The sequence below is a fragment of the Megascapheus bottae genome, chromosome 22, assembly GCF_031878675.1.
Source record: "Megascapheus bottae isolate mThoBot1 chromosome 22, mThoBot2.hap1, whole genome shotgun sequence".
Classification (NCBI taxonomy): Eukaryota; Metazoa; Chordata; class Mammalia; order Rodentia; family Geomyidae; genus Megascapheus; species Megascapheus bottae.
The window spans coordinates 19,706,957-19,718,995 of record NC_143530.1 but is presented as its reverse complement, the minus strand read 5'-3'; the positions used below and the strand labels follow the sequence as shown (position 1 = coordinate 19,718,995).

Below are 12,039 nucleotides of genomic sequence, written 5' to 3'. Positions count from 1 at the left end.
AAGCATCTTGAGAGGAGTACAATAGAATGTTGTGCTGGGTTGTGCTTAATGGACTGAGGTAGCCTGAAGGAGAAATGAAAGAACAAAATCTAGAACAAGGCCTCAGGGTCTAGAATAGGTTGGTTTGAGGTTGTATTATAAGCATACCCTTAGATCAGGAAGCATGGATAGGTTTTCACTAGTGTAAGAGAAAAGGTAAGCAATTAAAAGCATAAGGAGCTGCGTGCTGGTGGCTCATGCCTGTAATCCTAGCTACTCAGGAAGGTTTGAGAGCTAAGGATAACAGTTCAAAGCCAGCCTCCACAGGAAAGGCTATGACTCTTTAGCTAAGCGCCAGAAAACCAGAAATGGCGCTGTGGCTCAAAGTGGTAGAGCAGTATCCTTGAACTAAAAAAAAAAGCTCAGGGGCAGGATCCAGAACCATGACCACCACCAACAAAAAATATGATGAGAGTCAGATTTTTTAAAGCAACTGTTTACTTTCTATTGAATCCAGGGAACAATGAATATTTATTCATCATCAGATACTGTAGGTTAATGAAGTGTGGGCAATTTCAGACTTGACTTTCTTGCCTCCTACTGTCTGTCAGTGCTACCTTTTGTTGTGCTAAAAATGGACTGAAAGAGAAAGCAAGTGAAACATTTTCCAGATCTGATAACCTCAGAGATCACATGAAAAACTTCTGGCTCCAGTCCCAGGATGAGGTCACATAATCTGATAGTAGTTGGATTTATGTTGGGGTGTTGTCCAAAACACAAGGCACTCTACCATAATTTCTGTATAGCTGTTTATCAGAGTGGTGGGAGCTACATGGGTCAGCTTCATGTTTAGAAATGTTGCCCATTAATCCACAGGCATATGTGTATCTTTTTTATTCTATTGATAGCTTTAAATTCATGTATGATACCTAACTTCTCTTCTCTTTTCTTTAAACTGTTGTTATGGCATGAGCCTTATCTGTTTTCATTCATAGTCTTGGATTTAGTCTTGTCCTAATATGCCGGGAGGTACAGTGTTTTGGTTTCCACACATCTCTTTTCATGATTATTTCAGGACTTTTGGGAAAAAAGCTCATTCTATGGAAAAATGTAGCTGAATTAAACAAGAAATATCCAAGTGACAAGTAGTCATGATGTCAACAAAAATTAGCCGAGCGTGGTGGTGCATTCTTGTATTCCTAGCTATTTGGGAGGAGATGGGAATATTGCTTGGACCCAGGTGTTTGAGACTGGCTTAGGAAATTTAGTAATATTTCAACTGAAACACACACACACACACACACACACACACACACACACACACACACACACACAATTGATGGATGGATGGATGGATGGATGGATGGATGGATGGATGGATGGAAATAGAGATAGAGAAAGATAGGGAGGTTGATTATCATGATAACAATTAGGACTTACTGAAGACTTATTGGATGCAATGTACCATTCCAAGAATCTTACAGGTCTTTGAAGGCAAGTGGAATTTGTTTTGTTAACCCATTTGACAGACAGAGAGCTGAGGAATAATGTTATGAATAGAGACATGTACAGTCTAAAGAGATTACTGTGGAGTTAAAAAAAATGAATACTCATTCAGCCAACAAGCCGAATGACCACTTGCAACCTGAATTTGTGACTATTGTGTCTCCTAATGCTTGTCAAAAGGAGCTCACAATTAAATGGAGTGCTGTGCATGCCAGAATTCAAAATTCAGCTGGATGATTTCTATGGGACAATGCTAACAATGGTGTGGAGAAATTTCCATGTAAGTTCTTCTTGGAATCATGTTAGAAAGCTGAGAAGATTGATGTGTGTGAAATGGAAAGGCAAAATACTCAAGAGAACCTTCAGCAAAATAGGGGTGCCACATTCATTGAGGATGAACAATGTCACCTGGAATGACAGCAGGCATGGGATTGGTGGCAATAAGGGAAGGCAGTTTGGGAATGGTAGTGAGAGAGATCACTGGTGTCTCAGGGACTGGTTTAATACCTTAAACATTAGTATCTTGCTCACTGGCCCTCAGTGGTTGATGTTGATGGATGGGACCACGTAGAGGTGGTTGGTGTGGAATTAACTGCAGAGCCATCAGTCATCCTCTGGGGCTCTCATGGCATTTTCTCAGAGTGATGATGATATGAAAGATGGGAGGGAGATTACTGATAATTAGGGAAGTAGGAGATCTCTGCTAACAGTTCTACACTTCAGCTACCAAGCTGCATTAAGGGGTTGGGGGCACATGAATTACATACAGTATCATTTAGCAGATGTGTATTCCAGGCATATCCTCAGGCCTGAGTTCCTCCCTTTATAAAGCAATGCTTGTAAATAGAATTTACCTCACTGGGTGCTTTTGAGATTTAAATAGGTCAAAATAAATGAAAGGGTAATCGTTGTGCCTACAGCCTTTGTCTAAGGACTAGCTCAGATGTGAGTGATGAAGAAGTAAAGGCAATCAATTATTTAAACAATTTGGGGGGTACACCACTCTGTTAGAATTGGGGGAGTAGTTTTGTTTTTATTTTATTTTTTCTCCTTTTCTTTGCCTCAAGGAGACTTTACCTTGTTGGCGAGATAGATACACACACAATTGAAAAAGTTATTAATTCTTAATGTCCAATCCTCTCTGTATAGGTTGCCTAGTCGAGGATTTCCTTTAATGGGTTTCCTCTGCGTTTATATTCTCTACCTATGTCAAACAGACCAGGGATGTAGGGGAGGTCTCTTTATGTCTTTATGCAGCCACATAAGGCCATTGTCATCAGCCTAGATATGAGATCTGCTTGTTAAAATGCACAACCCACTTTAATCTCTCTCCTTTTCTCAGCCCCGTTCCCACCCTAATGCCTTGTGACTGGGGCTTGTCTTTGTGAAAACCCTTTCACCTGTATATTTCTCTATTGGCTGGTGTATTCCTTGGGAGAAAATTTTGTTGGTTGAATGATTTTTTTATTACTATTATTATTTTACTTACTCTGATGTAGGCTCTTTGAGACTGTATGTCTTCATTCATTTTTCTCTTTGTCCAAATTTATTTGGCAGTACTGATGGTGAAACTCAAGGCCGGGCATGTGCTAAGCAAGTGCTCTACCAGTAAAGCTCCTTTTATTAAGTTTTTGATCTTCCTTTTCTTTACAGGTAATAAATTGTTAGCACACAGTGACCATCCAGTGACTGTTTAGGCATTATTATGAACATAAATTTGAGTTACCTACATGTATTTAATATAAACTTGGTGTACTGTAACAGTAATGGCTACCCAAGGCTTTGGCTTTATTCTCCCTGGACCCTCAACCTCCCTCATCTATGGGAGGACTCTTCTTCCACTACTTAAAGCACAGTTTTCTGGGGCCATTTACCTCCTCCTAAAAAGCAAATGAATCCTATCTCTAGGGCTTAATATTGATTCCTTGTGGTCCAGAGAGAATATACTAATTATCTTCGCTAAGTGCTTTTTGGCCAAAGGTGTAAAAGCTTGATTCCATTTGAAGGAATTTTTTTCTTTTAAATTTCTGTCTTAAAATTTGTGATTATAGTGGCTGTGTCTTGGAAAGGAAAGAGCATCTCAGATTAAACTATTTTCAAGGGACTATAAACATACTTTTTTTCATGTCCAGTACAATCCAAGGAACTACAGAAAGGAATAGATTGCTGTTGTCTAATATTTGATTTCATTATATTGACTTCAACTTTTGTGAAAATAGTGAGAATCCCTTTTGCCTTCCCCCCCCCCAAGTAAGTGTCATGCTCTTTGGGTACATATTTTAAGTTATTCATTTTCAAGAAGCAAAGATTTTTAAAGAATGTCATTTAAGGCCTATCATCCTGCCTCAGTTTCTTCATCAGTGCGTATAACCCTGGTACCTGCATACCTCCCTGGGAGTGTTTAGATGAATGGCTCTGAGCCTGAAAAGTACTTTGAATTTTTGGATGAAAGGGTCTCCGAAAGTACAGGACTTAGGAAGGTATTATACTTGGGCTTTCTAAATTGCCACATAGCCTGTTTGGCAAGAATGCTAATGCACTTCTGGGTTTAGAGTTGTAAAGATGTGTATTCAGAAGCCTCAGGCTTCATCTTGTGAGGTTCCTAAGGCATGTGCCACTGCTTGCTTACCTCTAGCATACATTCTGTCTGCAGCATGGGTGTTTCTGCAGGTGAGCACACGTAGTGAGGCCATTTAGATGACAATCCTCTACATTTAGCTGCTGAGGTTAAAGCACAGGAGGTGAAAGGAGAGAGGATGGATCCTGAGTTCCTGGATCCACGGCCATTTCAGATCCCTTGGCAATTCCTGGTGTCACCATAATTGCTGTAATTATGACAAGAAAGAACATGCATGTGTGCACGTATACACACACACACACACACACACACACACACACACACACACACACTCCAGCATTTTTGAGGTATTCATAGGGAGAAGTTTGCCCGAGCTGACACATATAGCATGCAGACCTGGATTGGATTCAGTTTCTTCCTAAGAGTGTTCCTCTGTCCTTAGGCAAGTTGGCTAGCTGCCCCGAGGCTCAGTTTCTTTCATGGGCAGTCCCATCTTTCATATTTCTGTTACCCACAGACACAGGGTGACTGGAGACCCACCTACTTAAATGTAGATTTGGAGAAGTTAATCATCAAATGAATAGTCTGCCGAATAAGATGGATTTGGAAACTCTGTGATACTATGTGTATACATAAGACATTGGTGGTAAAGGTCAGCTATGGAAGTTGAGGTTTCACCCTGTGGACCCCTCACCTAACTAGGTGGCATGGACAGTATTAGAGCTCCTCATTGCTAGCATTTTGGGCATCTCTGTCGGCATGTCTAAGCACAATCTGCTTTACTCTGTGGTAGGCAGCTGGGCTATGTATTGGCGACTGGGTTTCCATGGCCAGAGGGCCTGGCATGTAAACCTTCACAGGCCTAACTGGTGAGCTTAGGCTGTTTGAACAAAGGATACTACCGTTTTAACACCTGCCACATGATTTCTGAGGGGATTCTAATCTTTTGGTGGACATATGACTGCAGTCCCTGGAAATTTTACCTGGACCTAGGGGCTAGGATTCAGAATAGTATTGCATGTAAATTTGGGGCAAGCATTCTTTGTAAAAAAAATGTATGATTGTGTCTTTATAAAATGTTAAAATCACATTTTGATATTTCTGCCAGGGGCTAGTTCCTCATATTTGCATTCTTAGCTCCTCAGGAAGATGAGATCTGAGGATCAAGCTTCCAAGCCCAAAGGAGACAGATAAGTCAAAGGAACTTTTTTTCCCCCACTCCTGGAGACTGAACTCAGGGCCTGAGCACTATCCTTGGGCTTTCCTCAAGGCTAGTGCTCTACCACTTGAGCCACAGCACCACTTCTAACTTTTCTATATATGCAGTACTGAGGAATCGAACCCAGGTCTTCACACATGCTAGGCAAACACTCTACCACTAGGCAGAGAGAGAAAGAGGGGGAGGGAGAGAGGGAGAGGAAGAGAGGGAGAGAGTGGGAGAGAGGGGGGAGAGAGGGGGGAGAGAGGGGGAGATAAAGGGAGAGAGAGAGGGAGCTATTATTATCTTCAATAACCAGCAAAAACTGAGAAGCCAAGATGTGGTTCAAGTTGTAGAGTGCCAACCTAGAGCAGAAAAGCCAAGTGAGAGTGAAGGCCCTGCCATGTTTAGCAGCAATGGAAGTGAGAGCTATTCCCAAAGAGGTAGAATGACACATTCCATCATTAAGACCTGACACAGTATTCTCTTGTTACTTAGTATTTAATTCATTACTTCTATAATTACATTCTAGCTTTATCAAAAGGTATATGGACTGTTGGAGTGAAGAATTTCCTGTCATCATGGAACTAACACTTAAGGAAAAAGAAGACATGAAAGATAAAAAACATAAACTCTGTAGTATACTTAAAGATGGCTTTGATCCTTTGGTTCATTGGTTCTACTGAGAGGCATTAATGTCTCCAAGACAAGGACTAGGGTCACTGCCTCCACCAGGGGAAGATATATGAAAAGAGGAGCAATCACAAAACCAGAGATGGCATTACTTGGGATAATTATTTGGGAAATGCGTGGAACGCTGTTAAAATACTCAAGTAACAATTGGGGAAACAGTCGCGTTCTTTGGAACTGATATTTTGGAATATATTTTTCAATATATATATATATTTTAATTTCTTATTTAAGAAATTATTCTGATTCTCTGAGAGGTTAACAAGTACTTTGTAAACCATAGGTGACAGTGCAGTATGTGTAAGAAATTCACAGCCAATCTTGTCATATCAAAAGCCTGTGAATGTTTTGATACTTGCCTGTCTGAGTATCTCTCAATCAAGTGTACAATTTTTTCAATCCTGAGTGAGTTATGTCAGAAATAAGTTGAAACATTTTTGTCTTTCCACAATGTCAGAACTTATTGAATAACCATAAATTCACAAAGTACATCAGTGTTGGTAGCTTTACTTCACTTGACATTAATTATCTTGAGTTTCTCTTATCCTAATCTTCATTAATAATAGGAACTTTCAGATCATAGCGGATACAAGAGTAGATAAGTTACAGAATGGGATATCGACCACAGCATTCAGAAGGGCCTTATGGAAAAGGGGAGAAGAAAGCTGATTGCAATGCTCTCAGTCATTGAAGATGGACACATAGGTATTAACAGACAGAACACAGTGATGGAACTTCTGTGGCACAGGGCTGTGGAAGTGCAGGTTTGATTTGAAGCACAGAGATAGTTCAAGTAGCAGAGCTGATTCCTGGCTTACTAGATCCAGACAAGTGGCAGTCTGCGTAGCTCACATCAGGCAAAAGGATCACATTATACTGAAGCCCAGAGGACAGAATTAGGGGTTTGTTGCCCACTATGATGTTTGATGTATATACTGGTGAGCCATGAGTATGGGAAATGGATGCTGTCTTACCCCAGAGTTAACACACCCTCCATTTGTATGATCCAGCTAAAAAGGTCACATCATTCATTGGTTTGATGTGTTCAACAGGCTCATGTGCCTGCTTTTCCTGATAATGGATTTCATATATTCATATGTCCCTTTGGGCTTGATTTAACTTGGTAAGTTCATAGGTGGCTGTATTTTACTTGCATAAATAATCAGTCTACTTCATGATTTATGCTAGACAGCTGTTGGTTGTTTACTTGCAAAAATAAGTTGTAGTGTCATTCTGCTTTAGCAGTTGCACTGAGAATGAAACTGCTGTGTTACAATATGGAGTCATATGAGGCAAGTCACAGTTTGGGAATCCCAGCTCTTAACAATGTGGGCACATTCTCCTTTCTCTTCTCTTTTGTCTTTGCAAAGTCCTTCCTGAACCTTGAATCCTGAATTGTCAGTGTTGAAGAATGCTGGAAAGTCCTTCCTGAACCTTGAATCCTGAAATGTCAGTGTTGAAGAATGCTGTCCGTGTGGTTCGGATATCAACTATTGGAACATCTCAGCTATTAGACATAGAGGAAGGCTGCTAAAAAGTAAAAGGTGTGTCAGAATGTACAGTTCATTGTACAATTTAACAAAGGGAAAAAAGTCATTTTTTTTCCTCCCTTCTCTTCAAATTCTAGATCACATGTCCTTTAGTTAGGATAAATACATGTTATTTGCTCTGCTCTTCAAGGGCCTACCTTTCCTGTTGGGAGACATGTTGTAGAGACCTTCCGGAAGCAAATGAGATATCTTGGTTATTTATACCCCTTTGTGGTGGCCATCATGACCTAGTTTTTCATTTGTAATTTAAACAGAAATGGAGCCTATAGAAAGAAAAGTAGAACAGGTCGTGTGTTGAATTATAATTTTGATAAGCAGGCACTTCTTACCCTGCTGCAAAAGGATCAGCCAGTCTTCCTAACTCTCTCCATCATTCTTTACCCCCACATTTCCTCCTCCCTCCAGATAACTTGCCTGTTCCATGACTGCCAGTATTCTAATTTAGTCAGGTCAAAGTACATATATGTACATTTTCTGAACGTTCCCCAGAGACTTCTCTAATGCATAGTGAGACTTGAGAAGTGTCAGAAATTTTAATATGAGAAGAATGCTATGAGTCTGAGTGTTTTGGAATGTTGTCTTAAAAAAAAACTGTAGGAAGTGGTGCAGTGATTCAAGCGGTAGAGTGATAGCCTTGAGCGGAAGAGCTTAGGAACAGTGTCCAGGCCCAGAGTTCAAGCAAAACAACAGTAGATATGTAAATTTTGAAGTTATAAATTAAAGGTGCTCATGCATCCCTATATTTAACTATCATGGCTTAAAAAATTTCTGATGCAGAAGTCCCATCTAGAAGTCTGTTTTTCTGAACTTTTAACTAATTGGCTCTATTGTGATACTGAGGGTGGGAATGTAGTTGCTCTTGCTGGGCCTGATGGGAATTCCATTGATTGCTGAAGGCATGGGAATTTATGTTGAAGCCAAGAAATAATGGAAATAGGTGATTTTTTTGTTTTCTTCCTCTTATTTACTGAGATTTAACCTTTCTGATAGGTTTCTTGACTTCTTTGGAATGCAAACTTGGGATACCAATATTTGCCACCAGGTAATATTTATTTAGGTATGTGAGAACCTGGGGCATTAGTTGACTACAAGTGTGATCATTAACAAGACTCAGGAAAATGCTACCAGAAATAATGGCACCTTTGTTATCAGAGTGAGCTCCCCCATCCTCCTTTTCAATGGCAATGCAGGAAAAGTGATATTTGTTATCAAATCAGGCAGGGCATTTACAAATGATAAAGTTAGAGAGGCTGCATTCTTTCTACTTATCCCATTCTTGTCTCGAAGTGTCTCTCTCCTATGGTAAGATAAAAACACTAGGCCAGGACCATAAATTCTCTTGTATCATCAGAGCCTTCGGAAGTTGTGAACATCCTTGACCTCTTCTGTCTTTCTTTCTATTGAAGGGGTACTTATTCTGTGGTGATAGTTTAAGAAGGGCTGAGGAAACCAAGCTAATGCATCAGTGCAGTTTCTGAAGGAAAGATTCTATGTCATTTGTGGAGGGCAGAAACGTACCCTTTCTTTTGTGGTACTGGTGGTGGTAGGTGGTGCAGGTGCTGGCACTCATGGTGGATGGGGGGATAGTATTGATTTTCATTTCAAAACATAAAGAAGGACTTTATGGGAACCAGTACTGAAACTCACGCCTGTAATCCTAGCTTCTCAGGAAGCTGAGATCTGAGGATCATGATTTGAAGCCATTCCGGAAAGAAAATTCCCTAAGATTCTTATCACCAAATAATGATAAAAAACGCTGAAAGAGATGTGGTTCCATGGGTAGAATGCCAGCCTAAAGTAAGAAAGGAAAGGGAGAGTGTAAGGTTCTGAATTCAAGCTCTGATATCGTTTCCCCCCACCACCCCAAAAGACTATAAAAAATTCTTTGTGCATAGAATTACACATTAATTGGTTTGGCAGAGGGGATGTATCTCTAATTCCCCAATTTTTCATTGCTGTATAATCAAATTTCTGCCTTTTGTTGTTGATTATGCTTGCTTTGATTGCTCCTCAATGTTTTGGCAGAAGGACAGCCATGCTGGCCTCGTAAGAGCTTTTTTAGAATTGGAGATTATAGTGAGGAAAGTGGAGTGGTTAAGAATTTATTTTATTTTGAAAGCTTTGAAATAATGTTTCATGGCACCTTCTGGACTATAGAATACTTTTCAGACTGGGTCTTTCAGTGTATATACAGGGCCTAACTTTAAAATGGAAGAATAATAAGAGGTACAAGTTACTATCTACTGTCCAGAGTGGAATGTGTTATTTCTGTGCATCATTGGCAAATCTGTGGATCTATATCTGTGAGAGGACAATGGGTTGGTCTTGCTTGTCTCTTGTCCCTAGCTTCCTGCTGTACTGTAGTTGACCTGAAACTGGCAGCCGATATGACATCATCTTGGGTGTTGCTAACACATTTTTCTTTTCTCAGTAGATCTGCACTAAATGACTTTTCCTTTTAAAAACACAAAGCAAAGTGAATTCTGGCTTGCTTGCTTACCCTATTGGTATGTCTGGCTGGTTCTGATGAGTGAAGTATTGTACTCCTACTTACCTGCTTCTAATGAAGTATCTAGTGATGTGCTAAGTATTTCAATAATCTTCATTGTATAGCACTCTGAAAAACCTTTAGGGCAAGTCAGTAACATTCCCCTTCCCCGCTCACACATGTGTACGAGTTGCACACACATACACACACACATGCACATGTGTGATATCCAAGGCAAGCCAAGTCTCAAAAAAATCAAGCTGAACCAGATCAGATACCAAAGTTTTAGAACTTTCTCTAGTGATAATGAAAAACATCACTGAAAGGCCAAACATTTTATTTGGAATCACATGTTAGGTGAAGTATGCAAAAACCTCCAGGTGTTTCTTCCTCTTTAGGGACATCACTCTTGCTGTGACAAGGGTACCAGACAGGGCCACTTTGCTTAATGAATAAATGAGGCGTCAAAGCTCAGGTCAGCTCAGGAATTCCAGGCTCCGAGTCTTTGTACTCTTTTTCTTTTTTTCCATCTTGTGACCCTTCCAGGGTGTTTTATGACCCCCTTGCTGTCAGAGGTTTCTGCTAAGACATATACTGCCAAGGAGTGCAATTTCCAAAGGCTTAGTAGCATTGGTTTTGCAAATTTCTGGAAGTGATCCAGACTTGCTTTTCTGTAGCTCCAGCCAGGTGCCTCTCATGCCTCAAATTGGCTCTTGAGCTACAAAAAAATTGGAGTCCTCCTGCATTCTTCCCCTCCACCTCCATTCTCCTGCCAGGAGTTTTATGTGCTTAGAGGAAAGCTGATTGGACTGGCATTTCCAAGTGTAATCATCAATGAGAACATGGTTTTCATCTGGATCTTGAAATGCTTTTCTCTTCTTGATTTTGGTTTCTCATTTGCTTTTACACAGGTGTCGAAATTTTCCTGCCTGGTCATGGTGGGTATTTAATCCTAGCAACTTGGGAGGTGGAGGTTCAGGGGATTGCAATTCAAAACTAGCCTGGACCAATAAAAGAAGTTTGTGTATCTCAACCAAGGGGTTGGCATGGTAGTGTATGTCTGTTATCCCAGCTGTGACGAAAGCACAAAGTCTGGACACAGTGATACAGGCCTGTTATCTCTATTGACTTAGGGAAGCCTAAGAAAAAGGAGCATAACTCTGACCAACCTTGGCATAATTTGAGCTCCTACCTCAAAAATGATGAATGCAGAAAGGGACTAGAGACATGGCTCAGGTGTTAGAAGACATCATCAAAAAAGGGTGTGAGATTAATCCATAGTCCCCCTGACAAAAAATCCTTATATTTATTTCTTAATTAATGGACTATATTCTTAATGTATTCTACAAAGAGTAAATGGACATATCAATACATTCACAGAAAAGCATATGGCGGACAAGATTGTGGATGGGGACAGAGGAGAGAGAGAGACTTACTGGAATGTTGACTAGAACTTCAGGTCAGGAGTGCCTGCCACTTCAGCGTCTATTTTGAGCAAGTTCTGGGATACTGTGCATGCTGTAGTGGGCAGGAAGCAGGCCTGGTTTTTATTTTCCTTTCCAAAAGTGGAATTCAATTTTGGTGATGGAACATTGCCTAATTGCTGGATTTTCTGGCCGTCACTTTGGAACAGTGGCATATGAACCCTTTGCAACAATAGAAACCTTTTACAGTTAAACTTCAAATCAGGTCTTCACTCAATGTTTGCTGAGAAAGCAATTCTATGTTTGATTTCTTCTGTAAGGTTTTCAGCCATCCTAAACCTTTATCTCTAGTCTTTGCTCTCTTTAAATCCCCACTCCCTTCTCTCCCTGATACTGCTTGAAGTCTTCATCCCTCTAAGTGGTGAACGTATTTAAAGCTAATCAATTATCTTCTTGTGCAAGTGGGAAGATGAGCAGTTGGCCTCTTTTTATCCCATACAACCAATGGGATGATGAAGTCAGCATTTTATTTGCTAACTATCTGTCTTCCCTTCTCTATTTCTCTGGCTATTATTTAGTTTAACTTTTCACAGTTCTTGCTAGAGGCTCTATGACTCCAGACTTAC

At 40.3% G+C, this 12,039-nt stretch overlaps 1 long non-coding RNA gene across 1 annotated transcript in view; it reads left to right on the top strand.

Annotated features, from left to right (window-relative positions):
* The window catches only part of LOC150048341 (uncharacterized), a 137,672-nt gene that overhangs the window by 90,730 nt on the left and 34,903 nt on the right, over positions 1-12,039 (top strand). The window lies entirely within an intron of this gene.